This window comes from Manacus candei, unplaced genomic scaffold, assembly GCF_025592945.1.
Source record: "Manacus candei isolate 608988 ecotype Guabito, Panama unplaced genomic scaffold, ASM2559294v1 h1tg000042l, whole genome shotgun sequence".
Lineage (NCBI taxonomy): Eukaryota > Metazoa > Chordata > Aves > Passeriformes > Pipridae > Manacus > Manacus candei.
Window position 1 is genome coordinate 2,725,959 of NW_026138090.1, and position 19,821 is coordinate 2,745,779.

The window sequence follows — 19,821 nt, forward strand, 5'->3', positions numbered from 1 at the left end:
GAAAGGTATTTCAGGCACCAATTAATAAGGTGCCAGCACAAAAGGCTTATAGTGGAATACCTGCAGCCCAGACTAGCTACCCAGTTATGTCCCTGAACTGCATGTAGCTTTTAGTGCTGCTGAAGAATCTCTTAGAGCTTACCTGGAGCAAGAATAGACTGTTGAGGAAGGAGATGTGGCAATAGGAATATTACAGAACTCATTGGTGAGGTAGAGGCTATAGGGACACAGGTTATAGCCCCAAGCTTTATAGGTTTAAATCTCCTGATTTGTTATTGAAGCGTATCTATTTTATAATAACATGATGCTTTTTCTTCATAGACTGGTGGCCTCTGGCAGTTCTGAGCAAAAGTTTGACCCTATCCATCTGAACTATGGAGGTTGATTCAAACCCAGGAATTTTCTGATCAGACAGACTGGGAAGCCCAAAACAGACAAACTAGAAGGCAGATGACTCAGTGGACCTGTAACACTCCCTTATCTCATACTCATTGAGAATTACAAGTACATATGCTCTACAAAGTTAAGCCAAGTTAGAATGATTTTGTTATTGATCTAAAAAATTCTAAAACCTCAGAATCACATGCAGAACGCTCACAGCGTGTGTCACAAATTGAATTCCTTCTTTTCAAAGAAAAGTCTCCATTCAGGAAAAGGAAATCAATTTTTTGAATGTAGCAGGCAGACAGGTCAATTTGTAGTAGAGCTGCTGTTCAAGGAATCCTCAGAGCCTCATATTATCCAGGTTTAAAAAAAAATTATCTAATTTAAATTTTTTAAAGATATAAATTATACTCTCACCCAGTTTCTGATGTGAGCTGGTCAAAATCCTGGACTGCACCAAAGTAATCAGTTCACAGTTGTTTGGGGGGTATTTAGCTCAGTTTAATCTTCATTACATTGGTATTGAAGAGCCCATTTGAGAGCCTGGTTCTGTGTGGGCAGGCAATGAAGGGGATGGACTTTACATGAGGTTATAAGGCACAGCAGACAGGGAGGAGGCAAATAGGAAAGATAAGAAATGGATACACATCAAGTGAAGAGCCATTGGGGGAGGAAAAAGGACTTTTGATTCATGACTTACTTAATTAATAAAGGAGGAAAAAACTCATAGGCACTACACCAGAAGTAGTTTCCCATCTCACTTGTGAGTTTCTTATGTGGATTGAGTAGGAATTGCCTTCATTCCTAGCATATATTTTGTTTAAATACCTACTGTGATGGGCAGGTGATTGTACTTGAATGGTCTCTGTACCAAACCTGGATGGAACTTGAGCAGCAGGGATAGAAGATGAAAAGCTGGTAAAGAGCTCCCTTGACAGGGTTAAATTGTTACACGGTCATAATCAAACTACTAAAATTGAAGGGAATAAGCTGCTTGACAACTTTAAAAAGGACATATTTGATTTTTTTTTTGTGAGTCTTTCAAGCCACAACAATGCCTATCCAGACACAAAAATAAACAAAACCACCAATCTAAGAAACATATGACAATAATTTTAAGGTTAATATTACCTATTCAGTAATAAAATCCTGGGTAGTTCCACTGTTGCTTTTGGCATGCTCAGGTTGGATCTCACTAACGTAAACAGCAAAATTTCAAACATTTGTTGCACTTGTCATGGTTTACCTTGTCTGCATTTTGGGGTTTTCCTATCACCAATGCATAGCTGAAGATTTTTATGGCCTATTCAAGTAGGATTATGCTTTCCCAAGTGTCCTGAATCAGAAACACAAAGCACATGACTGGGGCAGCCTGAGAAACTCTACAACACTGTCAAACTTCTTTGTCATATGATCTGAAGCTGGAGAACAGGTGCAACACTACTTTGTATTTAGATTAACAAAAGGAAATACTCTGCTTTAAATATTTTTTGTTGACTGGACAAAGTGATTTTCTCTGTCACTCATGCTATTCAATCCCTACATGAACAATCCTACTAAGTAGCCATTGGCTCAGGTTTAATCAAAACTTCATTTCTCAAGTGGGATAATGCCCCATCCCTGGAAACACTGAAGGCCAGGCTGGATGGGGCTCTGAGCAACCTGATCTAGTTGAGGATGTCCCTGCTTATTGCAGAGAAGTTGGACTAGATGAACTTTAATGATGTCTTCCAACCCAAACCAACCTGTGACTCCATGATTCTATAACATCATTTTTTGTGATGAAACACCAGCTCACTCACCATAGGGATACTAACAGTACCTACCTCTCAGTACTTCAGTAATTTCCTTTCCATGCAGCTTGGATGGGCCAGGCCTGCCTAGGACCTGGGTTATAGCAATCATCCTCCACAGCTACATACAAAGCAGGGATCAAAAGAAATAAAACTCAGTCCAATCATTCTATAACACCTTTGAATTTCATGGTATCGGTAGCGTGATAAACTTCTGCTTTCTAAATGTAGAGCACACACCTTGAGTGAGTATTAAGAAATTGCCTAATGTTTTCATCTTTCTCAGGTATAAGCACGACTTTGAGCATGCAAATAGACCTTTTTAAGTGGGAGAGAATTTAATGTGACACTCTACATATGCTTTAGCAATGTGCTTTATGGAACTCCTAATGATTTTTGTCCTGACCATCTTCATGCCCATTCTAGCATCTGTCATGCATTAAATTCCTCCTACTGACACACTTATGTGGATAATCTGGCATTTAACTCCTATCTTTACTGAGTCAGGTGAATTTTGCTTTCATCTTTTTTCTAAGGCAACACAGTGTTCAGTGCTTACCTTTATCAATCTCCCTGCGTTAAATTTGAGTATCCTCACTGAACAAGCTGAACTATAAACAATCTGTTTGGTATGTAGATAAGAACTGGATCCTTTTAATCCCAAATTGTTTTTACTTCAGGCCCCAAACGTGTAATTTAAGATCAAAGCCTGAATTGGTATCATAAATGTAATTCAACAACAAGGAAAACCTGGATGATTTTCAGATAAATAAAATCAGGCTAAATCAATGTATTTCAATGTATAACAATTTCACTCACATAATTTAGTGTATTAAATTTAATTTTGTATTTTTCCTTGTTAGGTCTACAAATAGAAAAACTCAAGGTGTTAATCAACTGAACAGGTAAGTGTCAGGTTTTCCCTAGTATTTCAGAATTTTGTAACAATTGCTCTATTTTCTACTCTCTATAATATAATAATATAATAAATCTATAATAGAAGATTATAATTTAGTTATCAGATCTTGTTTCTGACTTCTGTAATCTTATTTACAATAATTTTGCACATTCTTTTCTATGTGTTTTATTTTCTTTTAGACAATTTTCATAGTTCATTTCATTAATTTATCATATGTTTAATGCTCGATCTACTTGTTTTAGCTAAAAAAGAATTTAAAAAAACCAGGATTAGCAATAAAATCTTTTTAAGTGGTAAAACAAAAAAAGAAAAAAGCCATAAAATTTGGTGTGAATTGAAATTGAAATGTTGAGAAGCAGTAGAATATATGGGATAGATCAACTGTAGAAACATCCCCAGTATACTGCCCAGTTTTGAATATAATTTCTGCATTCTCTCCCCTTCATTTAAATATACACAAATGCATACAACTTTAGTATAGTCTACCTATGATCATGAAAACTTCATCAACAGAATTTAATCAATAACTGAAATAGAATTGTGGTCTCACAACTGTGGTTAAATTATATTTATTCTTTCTATAAGAAAGGTTTAATTAGGTTTATAAGGGCTGACAAGCTAGAAGAAAAGTGAGAGCTAATATAAATATTTACTTGACCATCATTTGGTAAATACATAAATCTTTTCTTCTTTCCTTAGGTATTCAGCTCTTTTCAACAGAATAACAACGAGTAGGTAAGTTACAATGATAAATTATTCTTTCCAGTTTCATATTCTATTTATAGCCTTTTCATTCATTATAGCTTTTAATTTGTCTTGGGTTTGCTAGTTTTCATGCTCCTGTGTATTTTTTAAGAAATAATTTATTACAATTCATATTTCTTTCTTTTCAAAATTATAATCCAATCACTTTCTCAGTAAACAAGAATTCCACCTTTTTATGTGAAATGAACTACCAGCCAAAGTGGTTTCTCATTAGACAAGCTAATTTTGAAAGGACAGATAGAATCAAGCAATGAACTGAATAAAAATAATAATGGAGCATACCTTGTTAGATAACAAATGGAACAGACTTTGGAGACAATTAATGCAGCAGATACTTAATGCTGAGGTATGTTAAACAAGCTTTGTCTTATTTATTTGCTGCTATAAATCATAGCTAATTTCCTTAAATGATGTGCTCTAACCACCGAGCAGCATGTTTCTCTAAACACTTGCTGAGGTGCTTTACATGGAAACCCCAACACCCCGAGTAGAAGAGTGTATATATAAATATATTATATGTGTGTGTGTGTGTGTGTGTGTGTGTGTGTGTGTGTAAATAAAGACAGATCAATCAATCAATCAACTGACTTATCCAGTGAGGGAAAGTGTCCCGAAAACATTCTGGGTTAATTTTGCTGGAAAATGTTTGGTAACTTTGTCCAACGGATAAACATGATTTCTTACACTTTGGGTTTCCAAGTGACTGAATTACAGACTGAGGGGTCATTACTTGCTGGGTCATTACTTGAGGGGTCATTACTTGATTCGGTTTTGGGTCTTACACTAAAGTAGCACTTTTTATTGGGCTGTTTGAAAAATTGTATCAGAATCAGGTGGTCTGAGTGATATTTTTTTCCCTATATTATCTGTTTGCTGTATATAGAGAAGTTCTGTTTCTTTTTTTGAAGCACAAACAAGGAAGATTTTTGTGGGTAAAAATCTGGAATGGGAGATTTCTGAGAAAAAAAATATCCTTTTTAGTCTTACCCTTTTATGTCCTGGAAATGAGCATATATGTCCATAGTTCTAAACAAAGAATCAACTTAGCATTAAAAATATCCCTGAACCATATAATGACTTGCCCCCTCCAATGGAAACAATCTTTCAAGGCCAAACTTTGTCCAACTCCAGAGGTCAAGGGTAAACAATGTCAGTTCTAGGACTTTAAAAAGTGTGTACAGTATAATAAAAATGAAATTTCAAGTTATGGATATATGATCCTGACTGTGTCTGTTCCACTTTTTAATCAACAGTTAAGCAATTGGCAATTTATTTAGGAAAGGTAACATACAGTTGTGTATTCTTGTTTGTGTTTCTGATAGGTTTTGTTTTATCTGAAGGTAGAGAAATTTTACATAAGACTTATTTTTCTCACCTTTAGGAACTAGAAATGCATTTTCTTTATCTTTCCTTAACTATAATACTTCCTAAGCAACTTTCAAGACTGCTGTCGAGCAGTAGAGAAACACTGTGTGTAACTATTAAGAAATCAGAGTTTGACATAATTCTCTAACTGTATATTCTAAGATTGCCTTTTGTATCAAACAGTGACATTTACTGCTGTGAAAGATTCAGTTATAATACTATTTCTTCATCAACTACCTTCAGCTAGGAGGTTGCTGAAGCAAGAGGATGTTACACAGCGTTTTAAAAAGGAGCTGGACAAAGTTATAGGGAGTCAGGATGGATTTCTGGACCAACCTACAACTATGAAGTGTGTGGGAAATCCTTAATTTTCTCTGGGAACATGAGGACCCGAGTGGTAAACTTTCCCATATGATTTTGGTAACAAATGACACTAGGGGATTAATGCAGGACATCAGAAGCAGACTTAGGCACCATGACTGGTTGAGGATACTGTGATCCAGGATACCTATGGACTCAATCCAATGTTTAGTAGCAAGTTGCTCCATATTCCACTTCCTGTGGCTCTATTTCATTAGCAGGGATTGTGCTTCTCCCTCTTTGTCTTATGATCAGTGAATATTTCAGTGTCATATGGAAAAACAAAACTATAAAAACCTTTCAGCAGTTTCAGAGGGAGGACTTAGTCCTCCCAGCACCTTTTTCATCCTTACAATGCAGGACCTGTGTAGAAGAGTTGTTGTGGACAGGGATGTGTCAGACATTGTGCCTCGATGTCCTCCAATTAAATCCATCCTACCACCTGGAGTCTGAAGAGCAGCTCTTTACAGTCCAGTTGGAACAGCATAAGGATGAGATCACTCATAAATACGAGGAAGCATCTTCCCCCACATCATTGTGTCTAACTCAAATTTAAGAAAGAGTCATCGAAAAGACTTCATTTTAAATGTATGCTGACTTTCAAAGACATCCCACCAGTACATAAATAATCAACCTTTAGTCTTCAGGAAGGAAAGGGAATCATGAGTTTTTACCTCTTTCTGCAATCCCTGTAGGTACCCACATGTTGTGTCATTATGCAGAATAAACTGTTCTCCTTTGCTCTGATAACCTGTATGAAACCAGTTCGTCTACTTCAGTTTGTGATGCAAACTTCAGTTTTACCTAATGTTTAATAATAAAAACTTCAATGGTATTCCTGGAGAAATAAAATCAACCCCTCTGAATATGTGGATGGGTCTTATTACAAAAATATAAACCCATTCCATTTCTGTTTCCTGCTTTCCATTTTTATTTTTCAGCACTAATCACATGGATGGTAATTTTTCTTGGCGAATGGTAACCTATTTCTAAGCACCACATATACTATTTTTTATTTTTTTTTTTACTTACTTCCAGACACTTCCCCTTATTCACTTTCTTTCCAAGATTATGCTGCCAAATCCCTCTTTGTCTCTCATGTCTGTATCTGGAAGTCATCCCTAGCTGCCTTCTCTCCTTTACTCAGACAGATTGTGCCTTAATACTGATCCAATAAAACAACTTCAGAGTTTCAATATCTGACTTTACTTGTGAATCCTTGCCTAATTTTGTATCATTTCTCATCTCCTTATTTCTTAGTTTTCCAATAAGGACCTTTAATTTCCTCTTGATAAGTCCTACCTTGCAAGAAAGTCCTTTCCAATATCATTACCTTTCAAGCTTCGTGATTTCTCTTATCCTGTGACTATCCTACCTACTAATGGAGCTTATTTTTATATGGATTAGAGCCCTTCTGCATTTCAGAAGTGTTTAAAACATCAGAGAACCACTCTGCCAGAGAACACACAAGTGCAGTTACATCTGAGTGACTCACGTGTTAGTAAATATGACCAAACCTCACCTTGCCTGCCCCTTCCTATATACTCTCATTATATATATATTCAGTAAAGAACATAAGTTAAAGATTAAATAGTCATCTAGGTTAGTGGAAAGATAGGTTACGGTCAAGACAGTCACTGCATAATTCTGCGTGTTTTATTTGTAAGTCGTATTTTAATTTCTCATGGGAGATGTTGCCAGGAAATTCACTTTTGCCTTCTCATGTCTGAATTAGACCCTCCAGGCAGCTCATACTCCAGTCAAATGTGACACAATTTAGTAATTGCTGCAATATGGGCTTTTATTTCAATATTGTTTTCTTTCTGGCCTACGGTTAGGTGTAGGCCAGGGTTTCCTGCTGCTGCGGAGTAAAATGTTTAACACAAAGGCAAGTTGTCCTTTAAGATTCAGCTGTCTTAGGACATGTGCAATGAAGTATATTGGAAGGGATAGAGACAAGCCTTGGAGCACAGATTGGATCTCTCCCACGGAATCACAAAGGCTGATGTGTTGCTGTTGTAGCCTGAATGAGTAGGAGAGGCAAAGGAGGAAAGACACCTGAAATGCAGGAACCATGGTGATGAGTGAGCGAGGACCATCCTGAGGAGGAGAAAAAGCGCTGGAGGCAGGTTGTAACAGGAACAAGCTGTGATTTCAAACACTTATTGAATCAAGCCTCCTCCAGCACAGCCTTGTGACAGAGCTTGGGGACCAGGGAGGTCTCTGAGGAATGATGGTCAATGATCCAGCCAGGAGACAATGAAAATTTCAAGATTTGCCTGTATTTCATTAGAAAGTTGAGTAAAGTCAGCTCGTTTACTGGGAAATATTTCTGTATTGATGAACCAGCAATTTCTGTAAGAAGATAAATATTCTGTTGACAATTTTGACCATCCCTATTTTCAGATTTTGGGCTTCTTCTCTCTGTCATATCCACTCTGGCCCTTGATGCAGGAATTGTGATTTTTAGGTATTTTTTCACATTGCCTGAAACACTGGCCAGAGACCATAGATTACAGCATGAATAGGCACAGAAATCAAGGGATTTAGTGTGGTTTTGTTTCCTATCTAATTGATGAACCCCTAACTAATGCTGCCAGAAATCGATACTGTCATATAACAGATCAGTCCTGAACAAATGAACCATATGCAACGTCCCAGATGTTTCAATACATCTTTTTGGTACTGCTGGCATAGAAATATACTACAGCAAAACCTTAAATTGCCAGATGTGGGTCGTTTATACCCAAGCAAAGCATAATCTCAAGTGCCAACTCTGCTCTCCTCCCTTTTGTGGCAAAGTTGATTTAAATTTAAGTTAAGTTTGCTCTTCTTAATTTATTTCTCCTTTTAATTTCCTCTTTTCATATAGGGAAAATTTTGATCTCATGAAGCTGACATTAAATGATCAAACAATAGTGAACAACCTAATGAAAATCTTAAGCAAAAGTCATTGTGAATTAGGTATTTGCTAAACTGACAACACAAGCCTTTGTAAACCTGATATTGTTCTTATGTAAACTCATGAATGGAGACTTTCTCAAATAAATTACTTAATAACATCAGAGTCATTGGCTGTGTAAATATATCCCAGGGGCGCATACTAAGATTCCTGAATTTAAATGTTCAATAGAACTTCGTATTTGTCACCTTTACTAACGAGTTTTTCCTTATGAAATCATTATTAGCATGAAAAAGTTAAATTTTGTATCTAATTTCTTGAATTAATGCTGTTTGAAGACCCTAAGGGTTTGAAAGTTCTTTCACTGGAATTCATCATTTACATAATTTTCATAGCCCCAATACTTTGCTCTCCTCTATGAATGCACATTGTGATTTTTTTATGCATTAAGGCAGCAACTTCTATTTTTCTCTACACAAAACAATTAAGAGAAGAATAACAGGTAATAAACATTTTTAATCTTTAATATTGCATTAAGAGTGAAGTGTCATATTTCATGCTTTCACAACTACATTGCATGCTGAATGATGCATTTCTGGTCCCTCACTATGAAGATATTTGATTAGAAAAGGAAAAACAATTGAGTTATTTGAGATCAGTGGAGCTTTCCATCATTTCCTGCTTGAGATACTTGCAAGTGCACAGCAGCATGGCCAGATTTTTAAGCAGACTAGACCATATTTTCTCAGTTCTACATTATCATAGTTCAGCCGTGATCTATGAATGTTTACTTGATATATTTGTTTTTGTTGTTAATATAGCTTATTATATAGGAAATTTATTCTCTTTTAGGCTGCAACTGGGCACCAATGCAACACAGTTTCTGACCAAAATATCCCTTAATGCTAACCTCTTCTCTGCCTACTGTTATTAATAATAATTTTTATTACTAAAGGTTTTTGTGCACTTGGGATCATGGACATATGGTAGGAATAAGATATATGTGTAGGATGGACCTAAACCTGAAAATCAAATTAATGGCAAGGACAGACCTAATATTTTTGTCCTTTAAGCTTAGCATATCAACTGCAATGGAAAAATGACAGTCCAGAGAGTATTTTGAATAGAAAAACTGAACATACCTCTTTATCAAGGCTAAGCTTGTTTGACAACAGCCTACAAATAATTTTTGCATGGTAGACACATCTCCTGTTCCCCAACTGAACAGGGTGCATGAGAATTATTAATTTTATTATTATCATCATTATCAGTAATAATAATTATTAGAATAAAAATAATAATGTCTGTGTACACTGAGAAAACAGTAAGGCAAATTATGCAATCTGGTTTGTGGCAAACTTTTGATTAGGATTCAATGTGAGTGAAGATTCTGCTTTCAGGTATACACCTGTCATATACACAGGTATCTTAAAAACTACTGCACCCACATAAGATGAACTGTCTCTACTGAATATTTCTCCCCTGTCTGGTATGGGAACACACCTAATGGAATTACTTCTATACTTTCAACATTAAAAGTCTAAGTCTGAAGCCAAATGTGATCTTTTGAATTTGATTTGCCCATACGTTCACATATAGTGCTATTTGAGAAGCCTGGTGTCATGTACTCATATAATAAAAGAATTAACACCATCCTATTACATCAGCCCCTGGAATCAGTCTATTCTATCACAATTAAAAATGAAGAAGCAGTTTCATAAAGTTTAAACCGAAGACAGTTTGTCTTGCATTGTTAAATATAATGCAATGAGGTGAACACTGACCTTTTTTTTTAAGTCAGTCTACTGTGCCTCAGATTTCCTCCAATCTTCTCAAAGCTTCTGTCAAAACAAACTCTTGTTTTTCTATAGAAGGCAAATCACACATCTGTGTGTTTTCTTCAGTCACAAAACATCCAGAAAGACCTTCTAGGTGCAGTATCTGGATTCCTATTGTTTTCCAGCAGCAGTTCCAAGCATCGCATTACATGTTAATCTTGCTGCTCTTCCCAGACAGGGAGAATGCCAAAGAATCTTGGGGATGGGAAAAAAAAATAGTCTTGAAAATATTGGTAATGATTAAATCCAGATGTTAAATTTGTGCTGATCAGTGCTTGATGTAGGAAAGACTTTAATCAAATACTGACACAGAATGAACCCATGAAACTCTGTAAGTCTGTCTTCTGACCACCAGCAACTTCCTTTCAAACCTTGTCCAACATCTTCTCTCTCGACAAATCACTCTGCTGGACACAGTGGAGGAAGTCCAGTGCACTTGATCGACTGTGTACAGTTTTAAATTTCCTACAAATCATGTTAGTGGCTTGAAAATACGTGACACTGTAGGAATGAGCCACACTAAAATCATTCATTTTGGACTCAAAATGAACAACCTCAGAACAGCTTGTCGGCAGCCCTGGCACTTGGTTACGGTCAAATTTGATGGTGGCTTGTAACGTGCATGTCGAGACGAGGTCAGCCATGTGAGGCTGCTCGGTGCCAAACGTCCCTCTCCATGAGCCAAATCACTGCCCAGGTGCTCCTGGAGGCTCATTACCATAATGCCAACACGCTGCCCAGGTTCAAATGTGGTTTTTGCCATTGATCCAAACATATACTAAGCCACTGAAAAGCTCTGTCAAGGAGTGCTACGCTGCTCGTGAATGCCAAAATTCAACTGACTCAGAATTTTGAGGGATTTCGAGTCATTTGCTGTCCTAACTCACTGTGTTGTAAATTCTGGTTTGTAAGATATAAGACATTAAATGAATGCAGATTTTTAGGCTTTTTTGACCATTTCCTATAGCCAAACCCCCAAACCAGGACTTACCAAAGATTCCCACTACTTTCTGTTGACTCTGGATACAGTCATTGGAAAACCTGCACTTGGTAACCCTTGTCCTACTGAGATTCCAGATGATGTTTCCACCCTGTGCTGATGTGTTCTTCAGATATAACTGTTTTTCTCTGATTTTCAGTATCTCCTAGTAACCCAGGCACTCTTCTTCTTGATTCATTCCAACAACAATCGGCACAAATTGAGAAAAAAAACACTTATGAAACTCAATTTAAAACATACTTCAAATATTCATCCCATACCACGGTTTAACTGAGGATAAAAAAATTATCTGGACTGATTTTAAGATCTTCAGAAAATACATTGCTGCTTTATAAACCAAGGCTATGAAAAATATGACTAATGGTACCAAGACAACATTAACCGCATAGTCCCATCTGTTTATTTGTTCTAGCTTGAATAACTCAGGGACATGTTCCATTTCACTAGTTAGGGCACTAATTTTAAGTTTGTCAACCTAAGCTTCATCTATCTATCCATCAGAAGATATTGAAGGCATACCAAACTAGTATCATCAACATTAAATCATTCCATTATTCTCAGATTTTTTTGAAATGTATTTATTAGATACCAGATTGAAAAAAATGTGATTTATTAAGATTTCAATCAACACCGTATTTTTGCTTTTTCCAGTATCTTGTAGTTTTATTTCTAAGAAAAACAGAGTTCTCAGGAAATTTTGCTCATTGGTGTAGAATTGTGTCCTAAGTGGGAAGAAAATATTCATTAATAGAAAACCGTATTGTTTTTTCTGTGTTGTCTACCTGTAATTTTGACTTTCCTTTCCTTAGTTTGTGTATACTGTAAACTTCCCCGTGTCATTTATTGTCATTGTTGTGGTTTCTATTGTGTGACATACATTTTTCTCTTTCATCTCTTCAGAAAAGAGAAGATGGACTGTCAGGAAAGATTTCTTTTCTTCTTATTCTGCTTTATTTTCTTAGTATGCAGGTTCATATTTTTACAGGGGTTTTCATTGATTTGAATTGCTGTAACAGGTGCTTAGTGCAAAGTCTGAGCTTGTACAGTAATTAAAGAGAGAGAATCTCAAGCTATTTAACTTAATAAGGGGAAGTTAACCGACTTGATCAGAGTCTAATACTTGCAGAGGGAAGAATTTCTGATATTCATTGACTCTTTAATTTAGCAGAAAAATATATAACAAGATCCAGGCAATGGAATATGAAGCTTGACAAATTCAGAGGTAGAAATAAGATACTCAGAGGGTAATTAACCGTCACATCTTCCCTACAGATGTGTTAGACTCTTTGCTGCTTGCAGTTTTGAAGTCTTTCAAATATTCTGACAAAATCTCAGTATTCAAATAAAATATTTGTCGTGATGATAGGCTGAAAATCCTGATGTATATTGTGTAGAAGAGCATGCAAGTAGCTTTACAACAAGCCTCATTGGGCTTCACCTACATTTATAGCAGAATGCTCCCAATTTTCTCCATTGTCTCCATCACATCTACTATGTGGCAGAGCTGAAGTATTGTGCTTTGTGTGCAAGGCCTCCACAGAAGTTCTGATTTTCATCCTTATAGGATGAAAAATGTACAGGATCAATAATAATAATAATAATAATAATGATGACTAGCCTAGTATGTGAAGGCAACTGTAGCATTGTGCAGCATGGAGAGACTCAGATGCCTTCTCCTAGACAGCCTGACTTTGGCAAAGTATGGTTCGTACTCCAAGAGACTAAAATAAGACTGTGAATATGTATATGATTCCTGGATGGAAAAGTCCTAGTAATAACAGCCTCTACTCATGGCAAAACCTGTGGGGTGTTTGCACCACACACTTTAGAAATGGGGCTCAGGTCTACAGATGAGACATCTAATTTGAACCGATTGCCAAGTTATGCCAAAATATCCCTCATGCATTCAACAGATAAGGGGTTTATGGCAAAGTCCTGGGCCAAAATCCCTTTCTGAAACAGCCTGTTTCTCTTCTTTATCTGTGTAATGATTCTAAGAGATCAAACCACTAATTTTGGTAACTACATTGAATTTCAGGAAAACACATAAAGTAGACCTCTGATGACCTTCAAAAATTGCAACTTCCCATTTGCATTTTGCTCCCTAAATAGTTGTGAGTGCTGTCTAGATACAACACCTGACAGATCTTGTCTTTTCCTCTTTGAAACCATATTCCTCTTAGGTAAGACCATTCTTTTAACATTTTCTGGAGGGATTTGTCAGACTAATCGTAGGCTTCTTGGGACAATTACCCTCAGTTCTCTCTACATTCAAAAAAAAAAAAAAGTATATAGAGTTGTTTGCAGGGCATGATTAATCTCCTGTAATGTACTGCTACAGATGAGCTGCATTCTAATGATGTCTATTTTTCCCTGTAACCACAAAGTCCGGCTACAGAAAATTAGCTACAGTTTAGATACTGACGCTGTAGATACCTGAAGTTAGATCACATAACGTTCCAAAGGTTTTTATGCCAAGCTTCTTCATCTTGTCAAGTTAAAAAGGGTTGAACAGAACCAGATGTAACTCAATAATGCTTCAGAAGACATTTCAGAATAACAGAAAATGAGGTTTTTATTGTATTGCATGCCTCATTCATTTGCTATTTTAATACAGGAGAGAAAGCTTGTGTTAGGCAATGGCAAAAAAAAAAAAAAAGGAAATAAATTTTGAACACATTGTAGACAATGTTTCTCCTGAATAAACCTTTAATATGAAAATAGCATGTCATATGTGAAGTACTATCAGTGTTTCAGGGTCTCAGAACCTGAACAGGTTGATTATGCTTTGGAGTGCCCACATTTGGGTACTTTTAAGTTATTGAATGTTAGGAAGCTGCATCCCATCCCTCTTTTTGAAAATGTACTCCAAGTTCATATCCTGGAAAAGTTCTAGGTCATAGGGAAAAGAACAAATATATGAGGAGAAAGTGAAAAGATGTTATCCATAAGGTCATACAGCTTCTTTTCATTTTGAGAGAATAGATTTTTAAAATCAGCAAAGAATCTGGAAAAGAATATCAAAGCTTTGAAGGCAGAGATTTCTTTTTCAATAGTGATCTGGAGCTGAGGAAAGTGGAGGTATTGAAGAGTGACAGGTTTAGAGGCACAGGCATTGGGACCATCCTGATACAATCAAGAGCGGGAGAAGGATGGTAGAAGATGAAAAGAAAGCATAAACAAGTCTTAGGACAAGATTTGTCCTTTACCTTGAAAGAGTTTAGAATGAAAATTTTGTCGGCCCTCAGTAATCTCCATCCTCAGAGGTAAGAGAAGAAAACTGGAGAAAGAAAGACTTCCCATTGGTCTTAGAGGGTTGGGTTAGAGATTGGCTAGACAGATTTAACACCCATAAATCCATGGGCCTTGATGGGATTCACCACTGGGTGCTGAGGGAGCTGGCAGATGTTGTTGCTGTGCCACTCTCCATCATTGAAAAATCATGCAGAACGAGAGAGGTGCCCAACAACTGGAGGGAGGGGAAATGTTACTCTTGTCTTCAAAAAGGATGAGAAGGAAGACATTGGAAACTCCCAGCCGGTCAGCCTCTCCTCCATCCCTGAAAAGGTGATGGAATAGGCCATTGTGGAGATCATCACCAAGCATGTAAAAGAAGGTTGTCAGGAGTAGTCAGCATGCATTCACTGAGGGGAAATCATGCTTGACCAGTCTGGTGTGTTCTATGATGGCATGGCAGGATGGGTCGATGAGGGGAGAGCAGTGCATGTTTCCACCTTGACTTCAGCAAGGCTTTTAACACTGTCTCCCACAATATCCTTGTAGGTAAACTCAGGCAGTGTAGGTTAGATGAATGGACAGTGAGGTGGGCCAAGAACTGGCAGAATGGCAGAGCTCAGAGTGTTGTGATCAACAGAGTAGAATCCAGTTGGAGGCCTGTAGGCGGTGGCATTCCTCAGGGATCAATATTGGGTCCACTCTTATTCAACTTGTTTATCAATGACCTGGATGAAAGGATAGAACTTCATCAAGTTTGCTGATGGTATGGAATCAGGGGCCATGGCTGATGCACCCGAAGGCTTTGATGCCATTCAGCATTCGGGACTTGGATAGGCTGGAGGATTGGGCATAGAGAAACCTAATGAGGTTCAACAAGGCCAAGTGCAGTGTCCTGCACCAGGGCAGGAATAACACCAAGTAACAGTGCAGGTGGAGAGCTGAGCTACTTGAGATCAGTTCTGCAGAGAAGGACGTGGAAGTCTTAGTGGATGACAAGCTGACCATGAGCCAGCAGGGTGCCCTTGCAGCCAGAGGGGCCAATGGTATCCTGGGGTACACTGGGAGGAATGTGGCCAGCAGGTCAAGGCAGGTGATCATGTCCCTCCACTGGGCCCTAGTGAGGCCTCATCTGGAGTGCTGTGTACAGTTTTGGGCATTTCAATACAAGAAAGACAAGGAGCTACTGGAGAGGGTCCAGCAGAGGCCACAAAGATGATGAGGGGTCTGGAGCATCTCTCTGATGAGGAGACACTGAGGGAGTTGGGCCTGTTCAGTCTGGAGAACACTGAGAGGGGATCTCATCAATACACATAAATATCTCCAAGGCGGGTGCCAAGAGGACGGTGCCAGAATCTTTTCAGTGGTGCCCAGCAACAGGACAAGGAGCAATGGCCATAAACTAAAACACAAGAAGTTCCACCTCAACATGAGGAAGAACTTTTCACATTGAGGGTGTCAGAGCACTGGAACAGGCTGTCCAGGGAGGTTGTAGAGTCTCTCTCTGTGGAGACATTCCAAACCCACCTGTGTCACCTGCTCCAGGTGACCCTGCCTTGGCAGGGGGGTTGGACTGGATGATCTCCAGAGGTCCCTTCCAACCTGAACTATTCTGTGATAATATCAAATGCCTCCAGCTTCTCATTCAAAGACAAATGGAATTTTATACCCATTTTTTTTAAACCACAGTTCTACTCATTCAAAACTGACATGAAATGCTTCCCTCTATGTTTTGCTTTGTCCCAAAAGTCAGCTTGAAGGGGTACAGGTGAGAGTGGTGCCACATCTATGACGAATAACGGGATTATACCTCTACAGCAACTGTAGAGAGCTCTTTTCCACTGAGAGTCTATTAAGCAAGTAGATATAATTGCATCAAAGTATGACTGGCTCATCTTATTGCAACTTCAAGGTCTTTCATCCTTCTGCCTTGAAAGCAAGTGAATTTAGTTCAACTCTGTGCTTCTGAATGGTTTATCAGGAGTAAGTGGCTTTGAATTTTAGTCTTTATACAGTTTCAGAGCAAAATCTTCCTAAGGGTTGGCTCTGCTAAGTAAACACAACATGAAATCTAGCTGTGAGTTTCTCTGTAGGTTTGGCTGTTTGTTGCAAGCATCTTTTGAAGTTCTTAGATTCATACCCTATCACACTAAAATGTAACACCAGGTAGCATCTCCTGGCAATGTTCATGTACTTGCTAATAAGGGCTCCAATGTACTTGCTAATAAGGACTCTCGGAAACTCTGAAGTTGCTAAATACAATTCTCAAATGGTGGAACTCTTATAAAGTAACTATTTGCATTCTATTTCCACCAACCTGTGATAAAATTTCAGACTGTTCTGATAACATTGCATTTTTAACAAATAAGATTGCATTTTTGGTCGAAACAGAAACAGAAAAGGCCATTTCATATTGTGAATCTTTTTACAACAATTTGCCGTTGGTCCATTTCTAGGTTTTATTTTCTTAGAATACATCAAAGCTACCAGTCTGGGACATATGAAAATGTAATTGAGCTTGAAATGTCATCTTGATACCAAGCGATACAGTTAATTCTGTTGGTAAATGTTGTGCAGTACTAATTGCTAATTCTAAATTTAACAATTAGTTTAGAAAATCTGAAGTGCAATTTATAATGGGATATAAGCTGCAGGCTTCAGCTTGTACTGGCTTTTTTATTATTATTACTTATACAAGTTTAAGATGAAGCAGCTGAAAAATTTTAACCAAGAATCAAGACGCATGCCTAATCTAACTCTAACCAAATTTGACTATACATCTAGTAAATTTGCTATGGCTGCAAAACATCTTCTAAAAAATTAAACTTGTATCAACTCTTCTGCTTTCTACAGTTTGTAATTATACATTAACTGATATTGTAATCCTAAACTTCATTAGCATCTCTAAAATTTTCATTGATGTTGTCTATTAGAGAAGTTATTTTGTACAGGTCTGTGTTTTCTCCATCCTTTTAAAGAGGAATGTTGCTATATTTCAGCATATGGGAGTTTGAAACCTGTAATGAGTCAGGCAGATTTTACTTTGGACATTCTGCAATACAAATATCTTTCAGATAATAAAACATTGGCAGGAAGGAACTAAACCTGGGATGATAAAATTAAATCTTATTTTCCTCACAGTAAAATATTTTGTGTTGAAGAATCACTCGATAGTTGAAGTTGGAAGAGATCTTGAAACCATCTAGTTCAACTGAAAGTGTTCAAGGCCAGGTTGAATGGGGCTCTGAGCTACTTGGTCTAGTGGAAGGTGCCCCTGCCCATGGCAGAGGAGTTGGAACTAGATCATCTTCAAGGCCCCTTCTAACCCAAACCGTTCTATGATTCTATTATTCTATGAAATCCCCTGCTCAAAGCAGAGTCAACAATTGCAGGTTGCCCAAGATTATACCCAGAAATGCTTTGACTTTCCCTGAGGATGGAGACTCCACAACCTTTCTGGGCAACCTGTTCCAGTGTTTGACGACACTCACAGCATAAGAGTTTAAATAGAATTTCCTGTATTTCAGTGTGGGCTCATGGCTTCCTACTCTGTCACCTGAGCCTTCTTTTCTCTCCAGGCTGAACAACCCCAGGTCTCTGAGCCTCTCTCCATTTAAGAGGTGCTCCAATCCCTTAAGCATCTTAATGGCCCTTTGCCAGGCTTGCTCCATTATGTCAATGTCTGTCTTGTGCTGGGAAACAGGTGCACACAGAACTCCAAAATTGCCTCACCAGTGCTGAGAAGAGGGAGAGGATCACCTCCCTTGACCTGTGGACATGCTCTGCCCACTACAGTCGAGGAAGCCATTGGCCTTGCTTGCCACGAGGGTGCACCATTGGCTCATGGTCAACTTGGAATCCCATAGGACCCCTGGGTCCTTCTTTTCCAAGCTGCTTTCCAACCATTTGGACTCCAGCGCGTATTGGTATATGGAATTGTTCCTCCCCATGGGCAGGACTTTGTATTTCCCTTTGTTGCCTTCATGATGTCCATGTTGTTCCATTTCTCTGGCCTGATGAGGTTTCTCTGAAGGGCAGCAGAACTAAGTGCTGTATCCACCACTCCTCCCAGTTCTGTATCACCTGTGAACTTGTTAAGAGTGCACTTTGTCCCATTAACCAGGTCATTAATTAAACTGCAACACATTGCTGGCCCCTGGGATACTCCACTTGTCTTTTTTACTTATGCTTCATTTCCTCTGATTTCTGTCTCCAAGTACAGAAATATGCTCTTAGTCACCCTTCTCTGTTCAGATCTTTAGAAACAGTAGTGTAGAGATACTTCAGTTTTGTCACTGGCAATAAACAAACTGGCTTTACCAAGTTACATAATCCTGAAAAGATTCACTTTTGAGAAAGGCAAGATCCTTAGTTTGTATAAACTGCCTTGTTTCATTGAAGTGTGTGCTGCCAGACTTGCATTGGCTGAATATTTGGCTCCAAAAGCTCCTTTTGAAGTCAATGAGCTCCTTACTGTCATCCCTGTGGAATGTAAAACATTGCACCCATGCTGTAATTTTTTAGGTAGAACCGAGACAAGAATTTTCCTTGCCAACAGGGTATTACAGTTTTTTAAACTATGAAATTTAAACTACTGCTCTAGCATGAGAGAAGATAATGATGAAAGAATGATCACACAGTAAATAATTCAGCCCACAGAAAGAGCATTCTTGCTCTCCCACATAAGTTCAAAGATAATAAAAAAATCTGAGACTGGTAATGATAACTTGATTGTCTCCTGCACTGCCCCAGCCTAAATAGCGTAATTTTCCTGTCATATAAAAATATCTGAATGACAACAAGGCAATACTGTAGTTCAGCACCCTGCTTAGTATCGACCCTAGGTATGAGTTGCAAGTTCACTACTCTGAGGAGACAGTCTGTCTTCTCTTCCATTCAGCCTTTCTTTGCATGAAATAACTCAGATACCTTGTGCCTTCCACCAGTCCTCCCTCAGAGTCTTTCTGTGATGCAAAGCAAGACAAAAACTCAAGCGACGTTAATGACTATTGTCCTGGGCTCTCAGGGGATGGGGTGTGATGAACTGAGATGTGCATCACACAACTACAATGGCAACGGCAGAAAGGAGCAAGGGGGGAGGATATTTCAGCTTCTCTTTAGTTGTAGGATGTACTCAATGAATTGAACACTTTTTAAACCAACACGCAGTGCCTTGTCCTGTGTACCTTTTTTTTTCTTTCAGTAGCAGGTTTGCAATCTGACATTTGTCTTTCTGAAAGAAAAGAAAATAGGTTAAATGG

General features: G+C 38.0%; 1 protein-coding gene across 1 annotated transcript in view; it reads left to right on the forward strand.

The window, feature by feature from the left end:
• Positions 1-3,047: 3,047 nt before the first annotated feature.
• The window catches only part of CELF2 (CUGBP Elav-like family member 2), a 455,290-nt gene continuing 438,516 nt past the window's right edge, over positions 3,048-19,821 (forward strand). Inside the window, exons 1-2 of the mRNA XM_051795196.1 lie at positions 3,048-3,082; positions 3,796-3,831. The gene's annotated coding sequence lies outside the window, so the exon portion shown is untranslated. The remainder of the gene's footprint in view (positions 3,083-3,795; positions 3,832-19,821) is intronic.